The sequence below is a fragment of the Pogoniulus pusillus genome, chromosome 31 (genome assembly GCF_015220805.1).
Source record: "Pogoniulus pusillus isolate bPogPus1 chromosome 31, bPogPus1.pri, whole genome shotgun sequence".
In the NCBI taxonomy this organism is placed as follows: Eukaryota; Metazoa; Chordata; class Aves; order Piciformes; family Lybiidae; genus Pogoniulus; species Pogoniulus pusillus.
In genome coordinates, this window is record NC_087294.1 from 9,656,349 (window position 1) to 9,681,114 (window position 24,766).

At 45.7% G+C, this 24,766-nt stretch overlaps 1 long non-coding RNA gene across 1 annotated transcript in view; it reads left to right on the forward strand.

Annotated features, from left to right (window-relative positions):
- The window catches only part of LOC135189163 (uncharacterized), a 33,188-nt gene extending 22,417 nt beyond the window's left edge, over nt 1-10,771 (forward strand). Inside the window, exon 3 of the long non-coding RNA XR_010307943.1 lies at nt 10,613-10,771. This is a non-coding gene — a long non-coding RNA (uncharacterized LOC135189163). The remainder of the gene's footprint in view (nt 1-10,612) is intronic.
- The last annotated feature ends 13,995 nt before the right edge of the window (nt 10,772-24,766 follow it).

Consider the following 24,766-nt stretch of genomic DNA (forward strand, 5'->3'; position numbering starts at 1 on the left):
TGTGATTAACACACCACCTGGAGAAATAATGTTTTTGTCTCTGTTGCCATCTTTATATAAGCAAGTGATTCTGTGCAAAAGAAAATGCTGGATGAGGCACTTAGTGCCATGGTTTAGCTGATTGGACAGGGCTGAGTGATAGGTTGGACTGGATGATCTTGGAGATCTCTTCCAACCTGGTTGATTCTATGACAGAGTAGGACAGATGGATCACCATCTACTATAGAAAAAATGTTGCTAGTTTAGGTATTTTACTTTAGACTAGATTTAATCTGATCTTCTGGTGTCCTTATCTCACACATGGTTTGATATTGTCTGTAGGGTAACTCACTGATTAAGCCACTTAGTGTCTCTATTATGGACTGCAGTGACTTTGGTGCATAGGTGAATGGAGGAGAGATTTTGGATGAGTTTCTTCCTCAGAAAGTCTAGTTTGAATGTGCTTAAACCACTCTGCAAAGCCATCTTGCAGGTGGTAAAATGGGACAGTCAGGGGTTCACTTCAGCACTGAACCAGAAGAGCAGTATGGGTACAACCTGGTGAACACGGCAAGAGTGGGTTGTTGGGGTCAAATGTTTCTGGTGTCTAAGTGGAGACTGTTTTGTTCTCAAGTCATTGAAATCTCAGCATGGAACTTGTTCCTTTGTCTGCAATATTGTCTAAATGATCACTTAGCTCACCATGGCAGCTAATCTTTTTCCTTTCTAAAAGACAGGCCGTGACACAATTGTTAGGTCATTTGCCCTCAGGATGTTCTTCATACTGCTTTTCTAACCTGTTAGCACAAACCCCTTTCTCCTTTGAATCTCTAAACTCATAGATGAACCTGTCTGAGTCATACATGCTCTTTTGTTCTTCAGCATCTGCAACGACTAGAATCCCTCTTTAATTTAAGGGTGGCTAATGACCATTATATCAAATGCTCACATTCCCTTCAGATGCAGAACCTGACAATGTGTGGAAGCTGATTTTGGAAGGGTGTGGAGCAGTGAGCCCTGTGAGCTTGAAGGGGGGCAGCAAAGGGTCCTTGCTGCACACAGATACCTGTGCTGAAATCAGTCTGGTGATTGACTGTAGTTTTGTGCCTGGTAAATAGACATTTTGTCTAGAGAAAGAAATAAACAGAGCAAGGGTTCCCACCTTGGGGTTATTCCTGCCTTGATAGTTCCTGTCTGAAGAGTCTACTGCCACTGTGAAGGACAAGTTCCCACCATGACTGGACTGTCCCTGCTTTTGTATGTTTCCTACCTTTGTACAGCTCATGGGTTTATCCTGTCCCTGCTTTGGATGATTCTCCTCACTTTGCACTCTTTTGTGCAAGCCAGCAGGCTTAGGTAGCCTTGGGTCCATAGAGAGAGAGAGATGGTGGCACCTGGATCACCCTCTCTCAGACCCTATTAGTAGCTAATTGTTGGCTGCCTCCTAGACAGGGGACCCTAGCAGTATTTGGCTCTCCCCTGCTGTTGTGAGGGCAGCTTCATCCTGCAACCATCCCACTCAGGAAGAAGTGCTTGAGACATTTCTGAGTTTGATGGCTCTGCACTCACCTCAGGCTTCTGCAGTGTGGATCTCTATTACTGGACATTGCCGGTAACGTCACAGGCTACTCCTGCAGAGGAATCCAGCAAGGGAGCTTTGCTGAGTGCCTATCTCACATCAGAGAGTTGTTTCCCCCTTAATCTTCTGCTCAGCCTGATTGATAGTGGGGTAAAGCTGTGTTTATAGCTTAGCCTTTTCCATGTCCTGACTTCCTAAATAGCCAAATTTAGCTATAGTATCCTTTGTAAGATATTCTCGATCAAACTGAGTCTGCTAATAAACTAAACTGGTTTTTGTATATAGTTTTGGGGGCAGGGTTTCAGGAAAATGAAACAATTCTCTTTCTATATATTCCCTGACTTGGCCATGTTAATTCCCTGCCTCCATGACAGAGGTTTCCAACTGGAAGTTGATTTTAGGATCTTGTACTTTGATGAGACAAATGTGATGATGTTCATAGGTGCGTTAGAGGCAGGAATCTGTACTTATGAGTAGGAGAGAGCCTTAGGATGCTACTGTTGTGTCAGATCTATGGAATAATCTGTAGGGCCTTTTTGGAAATCAGTTTTTGGACCACTATTATCAGCAATAATAACATAGCAAATCAAAGGCCCTCTTGAGCCTGCAGCTTAACTTGCTGATCCGTACCTTTGGCGTTGGGATTGCTTCTGAGAGGAATGTGTGCAGTTTTCATTTAGAAAGAGTTTCTAGTGTCTCTAGAGGTTGTAAAACCCTCCTCCAGCTTTTCTGCACTTATTTTTATTCCACATAAAAAGGCTTCAAAATTGATATCAAGCAAACACAATGTCTCTTCTCTACTTGGGGAAATTTCACATAAAAATGTCATCTATACGAGGAAAATGACATAAAAATGAGATGAGAGAATAATGGAGATTTAGATGAGGAGAAATCAGCTCTCATCATGAGGTGAAAAAAATGCTTATCTGGCTGTGTATTAGAATAGAGTAAATCAATGAAATTTCTGGTGGTGAAGCCAGATAATGGACTGAACACAATTTTCCTCCCTCTGGAGCTGGTAATTTCTGTCCTTAGTGTGTGTATTTCTCAACTATTTCCAAACATTAGGTGTATCATAACTAACACACATGTGGAATTCAGCAAAGCAAGCATGGATGATGTGAGCATAAAGAGAATCACAGAATTAACCATGTTGGTAAAGACCTTTGAGATCATTATGTCCAACCTATTACCTAACTCTTCTAATTAACTAAACCATGGCACTAAGTGCCTCATCCAATCTTCTCTTAAACACCTCCAGAGATGGTGACTCCACCACCCCCCTGGGCAGCCCATTCCAATGCCAATTACTCTTTATGTGAAGAACTTTATGAGGAGAGACTGAGGGACCTGGGATTTTTTAGGCTAAAGAAGAGAAGACTGGGAAGGGATTTAATAAATGTTTATAAACAGCTGAGGGCTGGTCAGGAGGGGTAGGACAGGCTCTGCTCACTTGCTCCCTGGGATAGGACACGGAGTAATGGGTGTAAGTTGCAGCACAGGAGGTTCCACCTCAACACAAATGAGAACTTCTTTCCTGTAGGCGTCCCAGAGCACTGGAACAGGCTCCCCAGAGAGGTTGTGGAGTCTCCTTCTCTGGAGACTTTCAAGGCCTGTCAATGTACAGTCATCATATTGGTAAGCAACATAATTGAGAGGGAGCATGCAATAGATACTCTGTTCTCAGAGCTGCTCTGGCTCCTGCTAATCATTTGAATCATAAAATCAACCAGATTGGAAGAGACCTCCAAGATTATCCAGTCCAACCTAGCACTCAGCCCTAGCCAGTCAACCAGACCATGGCACTAAGTGCCTCATTCAGTCTTTTCTTCAACACCTCCAGGGATGGTGCCTCCACCACCTCCCTGGGCAGCCCATTCCAATGCCAATCACTCTCTCTGACAACAACTTCCTCCTAACATCCAGCCTATACTTTCCCTGGCACAACTTGAGACTCTGTCCCCTTGTTCTTTGGGTATGCTTTAGTTGTTAGTTCTGAATGGATTGGGAATGGAGTCACATTTCCAAAGCTGAGCATTCCTCTTGATTTCTCTTCCTATGAAAGAAAAGGGATATGAGAGTGGGCAGGAAGTTGCCTGCCATAATCTTTCTTCTGAAACTCGCTTTCTACTCTGTTTGACCCAGATCAGCTTGAAGGAATGGGGTTTCCAGGCTTGGTTATTTGGACCCACTTCTCAAGACAACAGCAGTTACAAGGTTTCAGGGCAGGTTGCATGTCCATACTTGCTTTCCTCACCAGGACTTCACTCCAGCCTATTTCCCCTTTCCAACCTTAAGCTCTTTGCTTCTTTTTGCACACCCTTAAGTAGCAGTTTACTCCCTGGCAGGTATTTCCTCCCCTTCTTTTCCTACCTGCCAAAATAAGGACTTGATTCTGTCTTAATTGCTCTTCTCCTTTCACCTCGGGGGTAAACATGATCTAGCCTTTTTTTTTTCCATCCTAATCCAATGCTCTGTACCTCATACTGCCAACTTCCTGCTGTATGAGTTAGAATTACAGGAAAGGCTGTTTTGTGTTAATTGTTTCCATTTTTGCTTGCCCTCTGGGAGCCAGGAGAGATTAAACCAGCAGCTCCTGTAGAAACCTTCAAGCAGCGTTTGTCAAGAACTGCTGCTGTCACCTGCCCCACACATTTTCCTGGAGGTGTTTTGCATACCCACCATAGCACACAGATAACGGTTTGGAACCTTGGATCTTGATGTCTGCTGTATGGGGCTGTCAGGAAACCAAAGGCCAATTCACAGAATCACAGAAACGTTCAGGTTGGAAAAGCCCCTCAGGATCACCAAGTCCAACCAATATCCCTACTCTACAAAGCTCACCCTTAAACCATATCCCCAAGCACCACATCCAAACAGCTTTTAACCACACCCAGGGTTGGTGGCTCAACCACCTCCCTGGGCAGCCCATTCCAATGCCTGACCATTCTTTCTTGAAAGAAATGTTTCCTAATGTCCAGTCTAAACCTACCCAGTGGCAGGTTGAGGCCATTCTCTCTTGTTCTATTACTAACTACCTGTGAGAAGAGACCAGCACCAACCTCTCCCCAAAGAGCTCTCAGGTAGCTGTAGACAGCAATGAGGTCTCCCCTCAGACTCTTCTTTTTCAAACTAAACAGCCCCATCTCCTTCAGTTGCTCCTCATAAGATTTGTTCTCCAGGCCCTTCACAGTTTCATTGCCCTTCTCTGCACTTGTTCCAGCACCTCCACATAGGGCTGAGTGCTAGGTTGGACTGGATGATCTTGGAGGTCTGGTTGATTCTATGATTCTAAGCCAAAATAAGCCTGAACACATGCTGGCTTTCCCAGACACATTCTTCCAGCAAGACATTGCCTTCGTGGTAACGATAAGGGAAACCCAAGCAGCTTTGCAGGTTTAGTCTCTGTATTAGTCTACTAAAAATATCAATGGTACTTAACCACCATATGAGGCAATTTCCACTCATTTGGATTACCCTAACCAGTTAATTTCCTTACTCAACTGTTATACCTTCAAAATTATTTATGGTTACAGGCACCTCCTATTTTAGAAGTTGTTTGGCCAAGATAAACACATTCAATTAGTAATTAAACCATACTCTGCACTCTGAGGCTATATCAGTTGGAAGAAGCGAAGGAAGTTAATGTCATGGATTAACATTCCTACCCTATGTGTACTCATCTTGTTGCCAGATGGTGCAAAGAAGAATTTTGAATGTTTTCCTGAATAAAAACAGTCCTGGTTGGTCAAGAGAGGAATGTCTCTTATCTCCTTTCAAAAAGCTTGTATGGCCTAGCGGTGAGGATACTCCAGGGGCTGTAACACTAAAAATTTATGAGCAAATTCAGGAATATGTGAATTTATGGCTCTGCTTCACCTTCAAACACTTTGTTCCTATGACTGTTAGCAGAGCCTGCAGGGCCAGACTCTCAGAAGTGTTTGCACTCAGATTTTCACAGTATCACAGTATTGTTAGGATTGGAAGAGACCTCACAGATCATCAAGTCCAACCCTTTACCACAGAGCTCAAGGCTAGACCATGGCACCAAGTGCCACGTCCAATCCTGCCTTGAACAGCTCCAGGGACGGCGACTCCACCACCTCCCCGGGCAGCCCATTCCAGTGTCCAATGACTCTCTCAGTGAAGAACTTTCTCCTCACCTCCAGCCTAAATCTCCCCTGGCGCAGCTTGAGGCTGTGTCCTCTCGTTCTGGTGCTGGCCACCTGAGAGAAGAGAGCAACCTCCTCCTGGCCACAACCACCCCTCAGGTAGTTGTAGACAGCAATAAGATCTCCCCTGAGCCTCCTCTTCTGCAGGCTAACCAATCCCAGCTCCCTCAGCCTCTCCTCGTAGGGCTGTGCTCAAGGCCTCTCCCCAGCCTCGTCGCCCTTCTCTGGACACGCTCAAGCATCTCAATGTCCCTCCTAAACTGGGGGGCCCAGAACTGAACACAGCACTCAAGGTGTGGTCTAACCAGTGCAGAGTACAGGGGCAGAATGACCTCCCTGCTCCTGCTGACCACATCATTCCTGATGCAGGCCAGGATGCCACTGGCTCTCTTGGCCACCTGGGCACACTGCTGTCTGATGTTCAGGCAGGTATCAATCAGCACCCCCAGATCCCTCTCTGTCTGGCTGCTCTCCAGCCACTCTGACCCCAGCCTGTATCTCTGCATGGGGTTGTTGTGGCCAAAGTGCAGCACCCTGCACTTGGAGCTATTGAACGCCATCCCCTTGGACTCTGCCCATCTGTCCAGGCTGTCAAGGTCCCACTGCAGAGCCCTTCTGCCCTCCAACCCAGTCACATCTGCCCCCAGCTTAGTGTCATCTGCAAACTTGCTGATGACTGACTCCATGCCCTCATCCAGGTCATCTATGAAGATGCAAGACTTGACTTATTCATGGACACTCCAAGCAGTGAGTTGGAAGTGCAGATTTCCTGGTTGGTGTGAAGGGAGGATCAGTCACCAGAGGAAAGGCAAAATGCACAGGGAATTTTGAGGCACCAGCTTTAATGGGCCTCATCAGAGGTGGATACTTACAGAATCTGTTGACACAGAGGTGGCTTGGTTGTTCAGATGCAACAAATACGGTATTGAACCATATACATGAATAGCTCCTGAGGTGCACTGAAAAGGTCCATGATAGCTGAGAGTGGAATTTTATTTACTTTGCTTAGTTGGGAGCAAAGACTCCCTGGAGAGGTACTGAGCCATAGGCAATGTCTTGCTTCCCATTTGTGGTGGGAGAACACCACTACACCATTAGACTTTTGAATGCTTAGAGCTTAGCTCTGGTGTAATTGCCAGGAAATGCTAAGGTAAGAATGGTGTCTTTGCAGGTCTAGGCTGGATGTTAGGAAGGAGCTCTTCACAGAAAAAGTGATTGCTCATTGGAGTAGGCTGCCCAGGGAGCTGGTAGAGTCATCATACCTGGAGACGTTTAAAAGGAGACTGGAAGAGGCACTTAGTGCCATGGTTTAGTTTATTAGAGGGTATTAAGTGATAGGTTAGACTCGATGATCTCAAAGGTCTTTTCCAACCTGTTTGATTCTGTGAGGTTCCCAAGAGTCCCACAGTCCCACTGGTTTGGTGAAAGCTGTTATTAAGCAATTGATATGAAGTTAAGTACAGTAACAGTTAAAATGTTTTCTTGAATCCAGAATGGTAGCTTTTATTTCCTGTTCTTCCCTTTCAGTTTTGTATCAAGAGCTGAGACGAGGCATTAAAGTAGTAGTAATAACAATAATAACATAAATAACAGTAATAATGGTAATAATAATATAGTGCAACATGCATAGTTCAGTGAAGTTGTCAGTTTTTGATTCAGATCAAAATCTGGACTTCTCCTTGTCCCTGATGTAATCTAAAAGCAATTAAAAATGCTGAAGCCCTCTCTGTTTTTCCCCTTGTGACATTTAGTTATTCTAATTGCCAGGGCTTCAAAGGCTTGTGTTTGTTCTCTGTCACTCATTAGACTGTGTGGGATTGGAATCTGTGGGATTTCTCTGTTTAAAAACACAATGTTTTCTTCTCTGAATACGTCTGGCTCATGAAAATGTTGATTTATTTTAATGGCACCCATTGAAGTGGATCACAGAATCACAGGATGTTAGGGGTTGGAAGGGACCTCTGGAGATCATCAATTCCAACCCCCCTGCCAGAGCAGGATCATAATGTAGTGCAGGTCACACAGGAACCCATGCAGATGGGTCTTGAAAGTCTGGGGAAGCAGACTGCACAACCTCTCTGGGGAGCCTGTTCCAGTGCTCCATAACCCTTACAGTAAAGAAGTTCTTCCTTGTGTTGAGGTGGAACTTCTATGCTGTAGTTTACATCCATTGCCCCTTGTCCTGTCACAGGGCACAAGTGAGCAGAGCCTGTCACCTCCCTCTTGCCACCCTGCCCTCAGGTATTTATAAACATTGATTAGACTCTAAATGCCCTTGAGGAGGAAGGCTAGCAGCTTTTGAGATCCTTTCCCAGATTTCTTACAGGAATGTGCCTCACAATTACCTCCCAGTTTACAGCCTGGATTTTACTCTAACCTCTAATATTTATTTCTTTTTATCGTGTTGTAGTAGCTGCACTCAATAAGTTATGAAGGAATGCACATAAAAGGTTGCTTCTAACTTCAGAGAAGAAAGTTCTGAGAGTAACAATCACAGAAATGAATGATGGACATTGCTCCTCTAAGCTGGGGTTGCAGTGGCTGGAGAGCAGCCAGACAGAGAGGGATCTGGGGGTGCTGATTGATACCTGCCTGAACATGAGCCAGCAGTGTGCCCAGATGGCCAAGAGAGCCAGTGGCATCCTGGCCTGCATCAGGAATGGTGTGGCCAGCAGGAGCAGGGAGGTCATTCTGCCCCTGTACTCTGCACTGGTTAGACCTCACCTTGAGTGCTGTGTTCAGTTCTGGGCCCCCCAGTTTAGGAGGGACATTGAGATGCTTGAGCGTGTCCAGAGAAGGGCGACGAGGCTGGGGAGAGGCCTTGAGCACAGCCCTACGAGGAGAGGCTGAGGGAGCTGGGATTGGTTAGCCTGCAGAAGAGGAGGCTCAGGGGAGATCTTATTGCTGTCTACAACTACCTGAGGGGTGGTTGTGGCCAGGAGGAGGTTGCTCTCTTCTCTCAGGTGGCCAGCACCAGAACAAGAGGACACAGCCTCAGGCTGCGCCAGGGGAAATTTAGGCTGGAGGTGAGGAGAAAGTTCTTCCCTGAGAGAGTCATTGGACACTGGAATGGGCTGCCCGGGGAGGTGGTGGAGTCGCCGTCCCTGGAGCTGTTCAAGGCAGGATTGGACGTGGCACTTGGTGCCATGGTCTGGCCTTGAGCTCTGTGGTAAAGGGTTGGACTTGATGATCTGTGAGGTCTCTTCCAACCTTGGTGATACTGCGATACAGATTGATGATCAATTACACAGACAACTCTTATGTACTGTGCATTTGCTCTGTTTCATCTGTGGTGCTCAAGCACATTGTGGCTTTCTTTGTCTGGTTGTCTGTTTTTGGGGCAGTAGGTAGTGTACATGGAATCATAGAATCAGTCAGGGTTGGAAGGGACTACAAGGATCATATAGTTTCAATCCCCCTGCCATGGGCAGGGACACCCCAACCTACATCAGGCTGGCCACAGCCTCATGCAGCCTGGCCTTAAACACCTCTAGGGATGGGGCCTAAACCACCTCCCTGGGAAACCCATTCCAGGGTCTCACCTCTCTCATGCTGAACAGCTTCCTCCTCACCTCCAGCCTGAAAATGATGGGAGTTCAGCAGTGGAGTATACATGAAATTAAAGTTTTGTTGTGTACAGTTTTGTCATAGAGTGATTCTCTCTCAATAGATGGTTTGCTGTCTTGCTGTGCACAGGGAGGTGATGCTGTCATGGATGAACTCCTTAAGGGGTATAGTGCACTTGGATAGGAGAGTTTAAAACATCTTGTGCAGGGTTTAAAAGGTCAAGCCCAAAATCTGTTGGCACCAGGGAGCATTCAGTCTGGAAACTAATAAAGGGAAAAGAAGATATATGAGGAGAGAAGACATTTCCTATAAAGACTCTAGAAAACAGGTTTGGTTTTTATTAGCATTTTGCTGCAGAATTGCAGAATCAATCAGGTTGGAAAAGACTTTCAAGATCATCAAGTCCAATTTATTACCCAAGACCATCTAATCAACTAAACTACGGCACCAAGTGCCACATCCAGCCTCTTCTTAAGCACCTCCAGGGATGGTGACTCCACCACCTCCCCGGGCAGCCCATTCCAATGCCAATCACTCTTTCTGCAAAGAACTTCTTCCTAACACCTAGCCTAAACCTGCCCTGGTACAGCTTGAGGCTGTGTCCCCTCATTCTGTCACTGGTTGCCTGGGAGAAGAGACCAACCCCCACTTGGCCACAACCTCCTTTCAGGTAGTTGTAGGCAGAGATAAAGTCCCCCATGAGCCTCCTCTTTTCCAGGCTAAACAGCCCTAGCCTCCTCAGCTGCTCCTCATAGGTCTGTGCCCCAGACCCCTCACCAGCCTCTTAACTATTGTATTGCATTTTGGAGTCACTTGACACAGAGCAATGTAAATCTGCTGCAAAGGGTGACAAGCTGAGTGCACTCTGGCCATTCATTCTGAGTGAAAAGTAGAGCTACAAGCTGTGCTGCAAGCCCTCTGCCCCAGGAATCAGGAAAAGCTGCTCTGTTGTCCTGTTCTGTCTCTTCAGGAATCATCAGCAGCCCTCTTTCAGATGAGGCATGATGGAAGGGTCAGTCTCATCCTCTTCAGCATAACTGTTTCTCTGGAGTGCTGTTTGTCTCATTTTCATCAGTGATCAGCAGTTTTGCCCAGTATCTGTGGGTCACTTGCTGCAGACAACGTGCAAAGGTCAGGGGAAAGAAGGGAGCTGGTGGTGTTTTTGAATTCCCATCAGTTCTTTTTTGGTGTTGCTGTTGTTTCTGAGCAGCTGAAAAACAAACCAAATGTTTTATTTCCTGATGAGTGCAAATATTTGTCAAAAATAACTTAAATTGTTTACCAACATGACTCCATTTTAACGTTTCTTTGTCAGGCACCATGTGAAAGCTTTTATTTCTTCCAAGATGAATCCCTGTCATCAGCTCATGTGAATGTTTTGGTGATCCAAAGGATGGATTGTTCTGTTTTGCTTGCTTGGATTGTGAAATAGGAATATCTGTAACATGACAGGACATGAAAGAGCCTGCAATGACTTAAGGCTGTACTGTAATGAATGAGCTTTTCATTTAGCAGACTCTTTATAAACAACTGTGGCGAATCCACTTTCAGTAAATCCAAAGGATGGTTGACACACACATTCATATGGGTGGGTGCTGGCAGACTACAACTGATGAGGCATCATTCCAGATGGACCATTTTTTAGCAGATGAGTGTTCTAGCTATCATACTTCAGCTGAAAAACTGCACTACTATTGATCCAATACAATATGTACTGCATTTCATCTGATCATCTCAGCTAAAAACCTGGACAGAAGAGAACAACACTTTCAAGGTGGATACTCCAAGAATAGATGTGGATCTCAGCCCTAGCTGAAAAGGGGGCAGGTTTCTACCAGTTGAATGTTTTTGCTGTATTGGGCTGAAGGTAACTAAAGCAATGGATATTCTATGCTGAAGGTGGAAGAACTGAGCAAGCATATGCAAACACACCATGTGATAACACCTACTGCTTCACTCAAAACTGTGTATTTATTCAGATGTGGAGTCTCTCTAAGCAAATGTTACACCTGAGTGGTTTTCAAGTTTTAAATGATAAACAGATGTAACAACACCTACAATCCATCCTTAGCAGAGAGTCAAGCAGATCTGTATCCAAGTGCAAGCACGAAAGAAAATGTGACTGTGTGTCTGGTTTAAGTATTTGAGAACACTGAATTTTGCCAAGACAACTGTATCAAAAGCTGGAGGCCATTGGAAAGCAAGATCTGTGAGGAAGGATAGGTGATAAGTTGGATGGCTTTGCTTTGCTGATGTTTTCAGGAAGTGCAGTAGTTCAGAGTAAAGGTACTATTTGTTCCTGATGGGCTTACAGATCTGTTTCAAACAGAACTTGAGGTATACATAGCCATCTAATCTCATAGAATTAACCAGGTTGGAAGAGACCTCCAAGATCATCCAGTCTAACCTATCACCCAGCCCTGTCTAGTCAACTAGACCATGGCACTAAGTGCCTCATCCAGTCTTGAACACCTCCACCACCTCCCTGGGCAGCCCATTCCAATGGCAATTTCTCACAATGATGTAGGTTTATGCTTCTTTTTTGCTTTCAAACACACATCAAAGAGTAGCAGCAGCCTCCCTGCACCAGTTTGTATGAGAAGGGGTCAAGGCAACTTACGCACGCATTGTATGCTGCTGTTCACGTCAGAGAACACTGGAGCTGATGCCCATAGTCCCAGCCTCTAGCAAACACGTGAGATTTGCCAACAGCTTCCTTGGAAAGTCACACACACCCAGTGATAGTCTGGGAAAAGGGTTTTTGTGGGATACATGGCAAGAACACGCTTATGATATCTGTGCCCCTTGCCTGTGACCACTGTTTACTGTTGAAAGTACTACTGTGGTTCTCATTCCTTGTATTAGATTTTGTATTAACCTGCTGTAAGACATCTTGTGCCAGCTGCAGACACTGACTCATACCTGTAGAAACACCTCCTACTGCTGGGTGATGCAATGGGCTGTGAACAAACTTACCGTCATCAATCCAAATGATTTCACAAGCTTGTTCCTGACTTTTGACAACCCTATGCTTTCAGAGCTGAGGATGCAAAATGCAAGCTCTGTAGCTCAGGGCCGAAAGTTTAGATCAGCTAAGAGGCACTGTTCCTTTGCACTCTTAAGCATAAGAATATAATTAGAGCCAAATTGCTTGTATGACTATTTAAGAGAGGTAAAAGGTACAATCCTTGCATCTGTAAAGATCACAGAATCACAGAATGTCAGGGGTTGGAAGGGACCTCCAAAGATCATCCAGTCCAACCCCCCTGCCAGAGCAGGATCTCCTAGATCAGATCACACAGAACACATCCAGGTGGGTACTGAATATCTCCAGAAGGGGAGACTCCGCAACCCCCATGGGCAGCCTGATCCAGTGTTCTATCACCCTTGCACTGAAAACAATTCCTCCTCATGTCTCCATGGAACTTCCTATGCCTCAGCTTCCACCCATTGCCCCTTGTGCTGTCACTGGGCATCACCCAGCAGAGCCTGGCTCCATCCTCCTAGTACTCACCCTTTGCATACTTACAAACACTAATAAACTCCACCTGTGCAGCTCTTTAAACCTAGTTAAATAGGTGGTTGGCTGCTTTCAAGCAGAGTGCATGAGAAGATAGGAACACAGCAGAAAACAACTTGGTTTCTTTCAATTTTTTTTAAGGAGATGCTCAGATTTTCCTCCCTAGCATTTGCACAGCTCTTGCTGGGTATAATAGCAGACATGTCTAAGGTGCTTTTAGGTTTACCAAAGTGATTGAAAGTCACCAGCTGGTACATTCCATGTGTCAGAATCTGTTGCAGCATGAGTGACCCAGTTAGGGTGCAGTAAACAGACACACAGCCATCTCCCTGAATATGGCATGTCTGGTTCTTTCCACACTTAGTAAGAAGCCATTATGATAGAGAAGGGACAGAGGATACAGAGTTCAGCCAAATTAGTATTTAGCTACAGTGAGCAAGGGGTTATTGTGGAAATTAGAGTAGCTATGATGAAGCAATCTATCTAATTTAGCATAACTGTCCATTCTGGTCTAACCCTGATGTAGGCTGGCACTGCACTGAAGGTTATTGACCTGACCTCATTTGCACCTGACAGTGCTGGTTTTGAGAGCAAATGAATTCTGATGCCTATGAGATGGGCAGATGAGCTCTGGCTGGTTTTCTCTTTCAGACTGGCTTGTGCAAACAGACCCCTAATGACTCCCACAGGTCACATAACTGGAGTGAAATGAGCTACTGGAAGCAGCAGTTACTGAAGTTTGGCACTGGTCCCCTCTGAGCAGGACACGATGAGTACCTGCACGTGCATTAGTTACACACATGCCTGCTCCTACTTGGCCTGTGAGAGCAAGGTTCATACAGCTGAAAGGCCAGTGTACATGCCTGATTCCCTCAGACTTGAACACTTACAAGCCTAGGTGCTACCCAGGAGTCCTTCTGCTTTAACAGTGGCCTGTGCTGATGCTAAGAGATATCTAAAGTCAGTCTTCTCTGTGAGACACTTTCAGTTCTCCTCCTGCTGTGTATCTGAGACTGCTACAGCCAGTGGTGGGCAAGAAGGATGAAAACATGCTTTTCTCCTCTGGCTGGTCTTGTGAGGAACTTACTTGATGGTTATGGTCTCAGGACCCTGTTCTTGCTGCACCATTATCAGTCACAAAGGCAGGTAAACTGCTCTTGAAAGGTACAGAGCTGCATCAATAATGAGGGAAATGATCCATTTCACCCAGATAACACAGGGGACAGCTGCCTGGGCAGTCAGAAGACTCAGACCACTTTTGCTAGTGGAAAGATTCTGATTGTTTCCATGGATCTGAGAGCTGAGATGTGCTTTTGTTTTTCTCTCTCTATTGAGCTTCTGTTGTTTGTGCTGTGCAGTGGTTTCCAGGAACCCGAGACAATGAGTTACTAGAACGTCTCCAAAACAGCAGTTTCAGGAGACAAGAAAATAGTTTGGGACTATCTGTTTTCATTCAAATGGCCACAAATTTAGTCCAGGTCAGCATGTTGTCCAAAAGCTTTCAATCAGCAGCATAATGGCTTGGGGTTTTGCATGGTATGAACTAGGATGTAAATTCTGTCTTTTAGCTTACTGACTTTCTGACCCTGCCCAATACTCACTGCAGAAAATCTAGTTAGATCTTCTTGGAAAGTGACTATCCCATGCTAAAGAATCTATTGAGGTCTTGAAACATCCCTTTGCTTCCCTACAGAAGCAAACCCAACCTCTTCAAAACATCTTCACCAAACTGAGTTGTGTCAAAATGTTGCTTTTCATCAAACTCTGAACCATCTGGGAAGTGTTACATGTGTCTGTTCCCAAGTGCTTTGTCATTTTCTTTACTTTTTTCCTCCATCCCAGCCTCTCCCCTCCTTCCTGTCAAAACTGCAGCACCTTATGTTCTGCAAAATGCACAAGTTTTGGCTTTAGCAGGTTTTAACATAGTACAAAATTTTGGCTGTCTCTAAATGCATGCTTCCCTGTCCTGCCTAGCAGAGCAGTAAAAAGTACCTCCACCTTGCCTATCCCTTCTATTCCTTGTACATAAGCTATTCATATAATAAAATACATTCCTATTAGCTAAAACACTTCTTTGCTTTTCAGGTGGACAAGCAGTCCTCCCACCTGTAGCAAAACAAAGCAAAGGCCAGCATAGAATCATAGAATCAACCAGGTTGGAAGAGACCTCCAAGATCATCCAGTCCAACCTAGCACCCAGCCCTAACCAATCAACTAGACCATGGCACTAAGTGCCTCATCCAGTCTTTTCTTGAAGACCCCCAGGGACGGTGCCTCCACCACCTCCCTGGGCAGCCCATTCCAATGCCAATCACTCTCTCTGTGAAGAACTTCTTCCTAATATCCAGCCTATTCCTCCCCTGGCACAACTTGAGACTGTGTCCCCTTGTTCTATTGCTGGTTGCCTGGGAGAAGAGGCCACCCCCCACCTGGCTACAATGCCCCTTCAGGTAGTTGTAGACAGTAATAAGATCACCTCTGAGCCTCCTCTTCTCCAGGCTAAACAGGACCAGACCATGCAAATTCCAGTGCCTCCCTCCACAGCCACGCACCCTCTCCCCTCTCCCAGGGAGGTGAACACCACTTGCACCATTGTTTGAGACAGGAGCCATATAACACTATTTGTTTTCAAGTGTTCTCAACGTTCCTGTCTTCCATTGCAGGCAATTGCCTTCATGCTGTAAATCCATGCCAAGAACTCCCCAACAGCATTCTTTGCCTTCCTGAGTCACTCGGAAAGCAAACAAGCTTTTCCCTGAGTCACTGATTTCTGCAAGACAGCGTTTGTATTTACAATATACGAAGGAAGAACAGCTAGACTGCACATTTTACAGCTTGCAGCTCTCCACTGAAAGCCAGAACTAGGAATCTTTGACAGCACAGAGCTGTTTTCTCTGTGGATTTGGAGCAGTGAATGCAACTGCTCGTTATCCAGTGTACCGGGTGGGAAACAACTGTGGTGATCTTCTTTCCCCTCCAAGTCCATAAGGCTCTGGGACATCTTGTGCTGTCTGTAACTGGTTTTACTGCCTGAATGAAAAGCTCTTGATATAATAAATAGTGTACCCAGAGCAGTTTCATAGGATAATATGATCATAGAACAAGGGGACTGTGGTGGTTTAGGTGTTCCCCGCCCCCCCCCCCCCCCACACTTTAGAAATACCCAAACTAGTCTCAGCCGGCTCTGGGAATATAAATGAAGCTATTTATTTACAGCTAGCACAATATACAAGCAGCTATTTACAATATATACAGGAATATAAAAAAAATATACAAGGTAAAATGTAATACAGAAACACAACTCCCCTCCCAGAAATCTGAGTCCCCAGGAGGGGCTCTCAACCACCCCTGCACCTTCCCCCTGCCCCTCTCAACCTTACCCCAGTCCTAAGGAAGAATGGAAGTTCAGCCAAGAGGTTTAGAAGCAAGGTTAGTGGCAGATGAGGTTAGGGAGGTGCAGCTCAGCCAGAGCCCAGCCAGAGAGTGAAGACAAAATGGTGAAAGTGTTATCTAATGTTCACTTTCTTCTTGTTCAGCAAGGCTCTGAGGGAAGGAGACATCACCATTGTTTTCCTTTCACAGCCTATGATCAAGTTTTTCTCACCAAAACATTCTAGCTTGCTTCAAACTAGCACAGGGACACAGTCTCAAGTTGTGCTGGGAAAAGTATAGGCTGGATGTTAGGAGGAAGTTCTTCCCAGAGAGAGTGATTGGTATTGGAATGGGCTGCCCAGGGAGGTGGTGGAGGCACCGTCCCTGGAGGTCTTCAAGAAAAGACTGGATGAGGCAGTTAGTGCCATGGTCTAATTGACTGGCTAGGGCTGGGGGATAGGTTGGACTGGATGAGCTTGGAGGTCTCTTCCAACCTGGTTGATTCTCTGATCCTATGATCTGTATTGTAGTGAGCTATATCGAACAGCCCAGTCTAGAGACAATGTGTTAAATTTGTACTAAAACAGTTTAACAGGCACTAGAACTAATTAGGAGAACATTCAGGTTTTTAATTATTTTTTTTTCCTACAGTAAAAAATGTAAGATATCTAGCACCTAATAATTAAGTAGGGCCAGATAATTCAGTACTTATCATTAGAAATACTTAAAGTAATCTTGGTATGTGCTAATACTTGTCTGTGAAGTACTATACTCGTGACAACGGAAGTTTACCCTGCTCTATATGAGTGCATTTGTGCCTGGTCATGACATTTTGAGCAGACATAATCCAAACCAGCCTCCATTGATTTCCTCACTACTCCAGACACATAGCACACTTGTCTTGCTCTGTGTTTTCCTCTCTGTGCCAAACCACCATCAACCTCTGCTTTTGTGCAACGCTATTGGAGCAAGTGTCCTACCATTTGGTGTTTTAGCCTGGAGAAGAGGAGGCTCAGGGGTGACCTTATTGCTGTCTACAACTACCTGAGGGGAGGTTGTGGCCAGGAGGAGGTTGCTCTCTTTTCTCAGGTGGCCAACGCCAGAACGAGAGGACACAGCCTCAGGCTGCACCAGGGGAAATTTAGGCTGGAGGTGAGGAGAAAGTTCTTCACTGAGAGAGTCATTGGACACTGGAATGGGCTGCCCGGGGAGGTGGTGGAGTCGCCATCCCTGGAGCTGTTCAAGGCAGGATTGGACGTGGCACTTGGTGCCATGGTCTAGCCTTGAGCTCTGTGGTAAAGGGTTGGACTTGATGATCTGTGAGGTCTCTTCCAACCCTGATGATACTCTGATACTGTGTTTTGTGTTTCAGCTCTCCCACTCTTTACTGAGTTGTTCCAATACAGAAAGCATGATTCAATTATTAAAGCAAAGAAAGGAGGTTAATAGACTGTGTCTCTGTTTCTCAGCTGGCCATCACTAGCTGTCAAAACAACTTTTTGAGCTCCTTGAGCCATGCAGTAAAACAGTGTTCTGCACTGGTGTGGACTCGGTCTGCAGGTGCTCAGCATCAGCTTCCTTTCTGTTCAAAAAGCTCACTTACCTGAAAAATTGTCAGATCTTCTCTCCCTAGCTGTATCATCTGTTGTAAAGCATGTACAGCCTTTTACAATCATGGAATCCTAAAGCTGGTTTGGTTGGAAAAGCCTAACAGTTACATAACTCCATCAAATCTGGTGCTGCCCTTGGCAGCACATCTATGCATCTTTTAAACACCTCCAGGGATGGTGATTCAAGCCTCTCTCTGAGAAGCCTATTCCAGTGATTGAGAACTGTTTCAGTGAAGCATTTTATTCTGATATCCAATATAAACCTTCCCTGGCACAACTCAAGGCCCTTTCTTCTCTTTGTATCATTTGTTACTGAGGAGAAAAGACCAACATGCACCTCAGTACAGGCTCATTTCAGGTAGTTGTAGTGACTGAGAAGGCCTCCTCTCAGCCTCCTTTTTTTCTAGGCTAAAAACCATTCCTCAGATGACCTGCTCTCCAAACCTTCCACCTGCTCTGTTGTCCTTCTTTGGATGTGTTTCAGCACCTCCATGTCTTTCTTGCAGTGAGGGCCCCAAAACTAAATCCAAGATTTAAGATGAGTACAGAGGGACAATCACTTCCATGGTGCTGCTTGGCTCATGATCCCTGATACAGCAGCAAGGTCAGACTGACAGGTCTGCAGATCCCCAGATTCTTTGTAAGGCCATTCCAGCATCACACCACAGGCTCACAGGATATTAGGGGTTGGAAGGGACCCAAGGAGATCATTGAGTCCAACCCCCCTGCCAGAGCTGGACCACACAATCTAGGCATGCGACAAAGGACTGGATTCACATGTATCTTAGGCTGTGGAGATGCACAGCATCAAATATATTGAAGACATATTGCAGACCTGGCTCTGTTCATTTAGGCAGCCTGGGTGGATCAGAGGCAGGTCCATGCCTCACCACAGGTCTCCCAGAAAGCATGACAATTATTTACAGATTCTTGGATGCTAGAGATGCTGGCATCCCCTAAGTGTCTGAACTCAAGCAGTGAATAGCGTGTGCATGACTTGGAGAGAAATTGGAGATAAGCAAAGCCTACAGCGTGGGCAAAAATTTTTAGTCATGAGGAGGAGAACGTTTGTGCCTGCACTTGAATCTGCTCCCATCTCAACTGTGTGATGAGCTTTTAACAGCATGCACTTCAGGTTTCTCTCCCAGTATGAGCTAATATGGGGCTGTGGGCTATGAAGGCAATTCCTTTTGAGGCACTCTCCTGCTAAACTTGCTCAATAACTCTTCAGAGCAGTGTGAAGACTGTTTTTACAGCTGAATACGATGCAAGTGTTGAACTGTGAGCCTTTGATCCTAGAGATGGCTCCCTACTGTATGTTTTTATTATGAAGAACAAGGTCAAATCTTCCAAAGTTTAATGTTACATAGCTAAAAGTTTGCGTAGGGCTTCAGGAAAACAAAAGGATCTACATAGCATAAAAAGAGAGCTCTTATATGTAACCAGCTAAAGTAAACATATTACAGTTTAACAGCTGATTTGGAAAGTCCTTTTCACTTTTCCCATAGTTTCAAGCTCAGAAGGATGCAGAGCTTTTGAAGAAACCAAACAGCGTTAACTGCGATGGACAACTTCACGCAGGCAATGAATTGGCTCTTCAGAAGAATAGCTCCTGTGTTGCAGGAGAAATTGCTCCGCTGTTTTCTGCCTCCTCCAAGCAAAGTGCCCGTGCAGAGCTGAGACAGTCCTGTTGGGAAGCAATCAATATGCTGCCACATACCATCCCTAAGTCTGGAATTTGCTTCTCCCACCCACACGGCGGTGGTTTCACAAAGTGCTTTTTTGTGCTGCAGCAAGGAGAGCCTCCTCAGGACATGTTTTTCTTAGTCATGTGGCTCTGTCAGATCCAGCCTTTTTTCCTAATCAAATATGCTTTTCAGTGGGTACTCAACATTGGATAAGAACAAAGGCTCACCTAATCAGGCCAGATGACTCTTGAAGGAGGCCTTTAGTGCTGGTAATTTACTGCCCCTGTTTTCTTTTCTTTGAAGCACACTTTACTGGCTTGAAGGGAGCAGTGCTGTGGTACCCATTCTGACTGAAAAGGACATCTGGATGTCTGTGCTGCAAACCTACCCTGGCAAAGGACTGTGCAGGGGTGGGTAGTTCGGGAAAACGTGCAAGAAACTAGCATGTGGGCAGTGTGGGTCACTGATTAAGTGTGGAGACCTGATAGATCTGGTCCTGCCTTACAAGCTCCTGTAGAGCACTGCTACATTCAGTGGCTTGCCAATGGTTTACTAGACCTGAGTTGATTTCCTTTTTCAGGACCAGGGGGGATGGAGCAAAGCTGGAGGTGGGTTGATTCAGACTGGATGTGAGGAGGAAGTTCTTCACCGTGAGGGTGGTGAAAGCCTGGGATGGGTTGCTCAAGGCATCATCCAACCTGGCCTTGAACACCTCCAGGGGGGGAGCACCCACAGCCTCCCTGGGCAACCTGTGCCAGTGTCTCACCACCCTCCCTGTGAAGAATTTCTTCCTAACATCTACTTTAAATCTCCCCTCTGTTAGTTTAAGTCCACCACTCAGGTTGTCATTCCAAGACTTTGTCAATAGTCTCTCCCCAGCCCTCCTGTAGCCTCCTTCAGATACTGGAAGGCCACTACAAGGTCTCCTCAAGGCCTTCTCTTCTCCAGGCTGAAGAGCCTCAACTCTCATAGCCTGTCCTCATAGCAGAGGTACTGCAGCCCTCTGAGCACCTTTGTGGCCCTCCTCTGGACCCAGTCCAATATATGCATTGTATTACCTGCTGTTAGATTTTAGCTTGCTGTAAACATACAGCTTTATCTTCCTTCCAAGCCTTCTGAGCCAGTCTGGTGCTTTTATTCTGGGGGGAAGTTTTCACCCTACCATAGTCATATAGAGACAGGACCAGGGATTGCCAGACACATCGCATTGAGATGGACAATTTCAGTCTCACCTCAGGGAGTCCTGTGAGCAACCATCTTTCTGCTGGTATCATGACCATTGCTTGTGTCTTCTCCAGTATGGGAGCATGGAGAGCAGCAGAAGCTGCTCAGTATGCTGCCTGAGGAGATTCGTTCAAAGTCAGTCTGGAGGCACTCACTGATCCACTATGCTCTGCTGTGAGTGTGTGTGAGAAATAGGAACAGCAGATGGAGAATAGAGGCAGGGAAGGGAAGCTGAGGTAACAAAAAGGCAGCATATCTGGACAGATGCACTGTTTCTTACCAGTTTCAGTCAGTTTTTCCCCACTGCTCCACTAAAATTTCATTTGGAAAACAAACCCTCTTTTTTTTTTTTGTCTTCTACTGGGCTTGAGATTACAAACAAAGCTGTAAACATGTATGTGGCCCTCTTGAACCACATCTTCTACATAGCTGTATTGAATTAGGATGTTCTAAGCATGGCAAGGGGTTTGGTTTTTTGTTTTTCATTTCCAGATTTGTTTTTCAATAATATTTCCCATCAGACTACTGCAGACATTCACAGATTGTCTGCACAATGGAGAGAAATGCCAGTGCCAAAGAGAATGCCTAAGTCCTGGAGGCAGGGGTTAAAAAGAGAAGGGTTTTGGCAGGTAATTGAAATCTAAGCAGGGTTTTTCCTGTTGTGCTGTTCTGCCATTTGCTCTCTCTCTTCTAATATTTATCAGGCTTTTATTGATTACAGTGGCAGATTTGTACTGTAAATGTGACTGAAGGCTACATATTTCTGTCCCAGGTTCGGCAGCTATATTTACAATAGAATGGAATCAACCAGGTTGGAAGAGACCTCCAAGGTCATCCAGTCCAACCTAGCACCCAGCCCTGTCCAATCAACTAGACCATGGCACTAAGTGCCTCAGCCAGGCTTTGCTTCAACACCTCCAGGGACGGTGACTCCACCACCTTCCTGGGCAGCCCATTCCAATGCAAATCACTCTCTGGCAAGATCTTCCTCCTAACATCCATACTAAACCTCTCCTGGCACAGCTTGAAACTGGGTCCCCTTGTTCTATTGCTGCTTGCCTGGGAGAAGAGACCAATCCCCTCCTGACTACAGCTTCCCTTCAGGTAGTTGTAGGCAGCAATGAAGTCAGCCCTGAGCCTGCTCTTCTCCAGACTAAACACCCCCAGCTCCCTCAGCCTCTCTTCATAGGGTTTGTGTTCCAGGCCTTTTACCAGCTTTGTTGCCCTTCTCTCTCATTTCCTATTGTTTCTTTTCCAGACTCTCAGCCTTCCTTATATACACTCCCCTATTTTGCACTCCTTCACTCTCATTAGTAGGTCAGTGCTGGGCACTGCAGGGTGGGCTGTTGTTGCTTGTCTTGCTGCCATGTCTGTCTAAGCCAGTTCAACTCGTGGGAAATACCACATCATATCTCCCAGCAGCCCAGGATCTCAGGTGGGTCACAGTGGGCAACAGAGACATTTAACACATGGTGACAAATGGCTTTCTGAGGGGTCATTTCTCTCTCCACATAGTGAAGAGCAAGTAGAGGAGAACAAATCTTATCCAGAGTGACTAAAGCAGCTGGGGCTGTTTAGTTTGAAGGAGGCTGGAGTGAGACCTCATGGCTGTCTACAGCTACCTCAAAGGATGTTGTGGAGAGGTTGGTGCTGCTCTCTTCTTACTGGTAATTAATGATAGAACAAGAGGGATTGGCCTCAAGCTGCAATTGGGTAGGTTTAGACTGAACATTAGGAAAACATGGAATAGGCTGCCCAGGGAAGTGGTTGAGTCACCAACCCTGGATGTGTTTAAAGGTAATTTGGATGTAGTTCTGATGGATATGGTTTAGGGTGAACCTTGTAGGGTAGGGATGTCAGTTGGACTGGATGATCCCTAGGGTCTTGTCCAACATCAATATTTCTGTGAAATATGAAACATGTTGGTGCTCATTCCTTAGCTATAAATAAGAATGAATTCCTTCCAAACCTCTCTGCAGCCTTTCATTGTTCTTTATTTCCGCTGCAAATGACTTATAACAATAAAAACGAAGGGATGCCCAATTTGTGTGGCTCTTCAAAATGAATTCTTTCCTTGCACTGAAGTTCAGTTGAAAAGCCTGATTCTCCTCCCCAGTGTTTGTGCAAGCCAGATGGGCTAAGCACTACCCTTCAGTGTGAAGCTCTCCTTGGGGAACATTGCTCCTTTTCCCCTGCGAGTCTGAAAGAAGGGGATCAGAAACTTTCTACCTCCCTCTCATCTTGCAGAAGTTTTCTCTGCTGTCTACTCTGGGTAGAGTCCCTTAAGGCCATATGCAGAATGATCTATTCAGTGGTGCTGGCTAATATCTTATTCTCTGTCCTGTCATTGCTGGCTTTCCTTAGAGTCCTATCCTCAGATTCCTTGGAGTTTTCTTCCTTTCTCACCAGCAGACATTCATTATTTCTCCCTTAAACTTCACAGTATCCCATGGTAGATTTTTGTGTCTTTTAATTTCCCAGGAGGGATATGCACAAGTAATGTGCTTCACTTGCTCTTATCCAAGAGATTACAGAAGGGAATAGGATAAAAGCTGGGACTGAATACTCAGTGCTTTGCCATTGTCAGCAGCAGTGGGCTTTTGGTAGAAAATAGCATTACCCTTATGCAGTAAGGTTTAAAGAACTTTTCCCATGCATAAAAAATACAGGAATCAAATTGTTGGGACATTAATTTCTGCTGCCCCAAAGTTCCTTTTCAGTGCACTGCAGGCAGAGAAGGGAAATAGAATGACTGGATACCCCAACTCCCATATATAATGTTCAACAAAGAGAGGCTGTCTTTAGCATATAGCTGTTTCCTCAACAGTGTTCAGACTTTGTCTGGATGCTGGCTGTTGTACAGCTGACCAGCAGTAGCAGACTTGAAGAGATGTGTAACTGGCAGGAATTTCCCAGTGTGGTAGTTCAAGGCCTCGTGGAATATTCCAGTAAGAATCATAGAATCAGCCAGGTTGGAAGAGACCTCCAAGATCATCCAGGCCAACCTAGCACCCAGCCCTAGCCAGTCAACTAGACCATAGCACTAAGTGCCTCATCCAGGCTTTGCTTCAACACCTCCAGCAATGGCGACTCCACCACCTCCCTGGGCAGCCCATTCCAATGCCAATCACTCTCTCTTTCAACAACTTCCTCCTAACATCCAGCCTAGACCTCCCCTGGCACAACTTGAGACTGTGTCCCCTCATTCTGTTGCTGCTTGCCTGGGAGAAGAGGCCAACCCCACCTGGCTACAGCCTCCCTTCAGGTAGTTGTAGACAGCAATGAGCTCTGCCCTGAGCCTCCTCTTCTGCAGGCTGTACACCCCCAGCTCCCTCATCCTCTCCTCATAGGGTTTGTGTTCCAGGCCCCTCACCAGCTTTGTCGCCCTTCTCTGGACACCTTCCAGCACCTCAACATCTCTCTTGAATTGATGAGCCCAGAACTGGACACAGCACTCAAGGTGTGGCCTGAGCAGTATTGAGTACAGGGCAAGAATAACCTCCCTTGTCCTGCTGGCCACACTGTTCCTGATCCAGACCAGGTTGCCATTGGCTCCCTTGGCCACCTGGGCACACTGCTGGCTCATCTTCAGCTACTCTCTACCAATACCCCCAGGTCCCTTTCTTCCTAGCTGCTCTCAGCCACTCTCTCCCCAGCCTGTAGCACTGCCTGGGGTTGTTGTGGCCAAAGTACAGAACCCTGCACTTGGCCTCGTTCACTCTCATCCCAAGAAGAAATCAGGACTTCCCTGAAAGCTCAGTGCAGAATCTAAATGAATTAGATCATTGGATGTGAAAGAATAATGAGGATAAAATCTATTCCATTCGTTGGTTTGCTAAGAGGGATAAAATGGCAATCTATAAAGTTCATTCTCTTGGCTTTTGGGCTCTGTTGCTGTTTCATTACTCCTCTCTTACTCCTCTGCTAGCCTTTTCCAGACAACACATGAGCCTTGCTGGTTCTTATATCTGGGGGGAGAGAGAGGATGACATTGGCCCCTTCTGGGCTTTGTCTGGCAGGGAAGTCTGGATTTCTGTATTATTTCTAAATGGTAT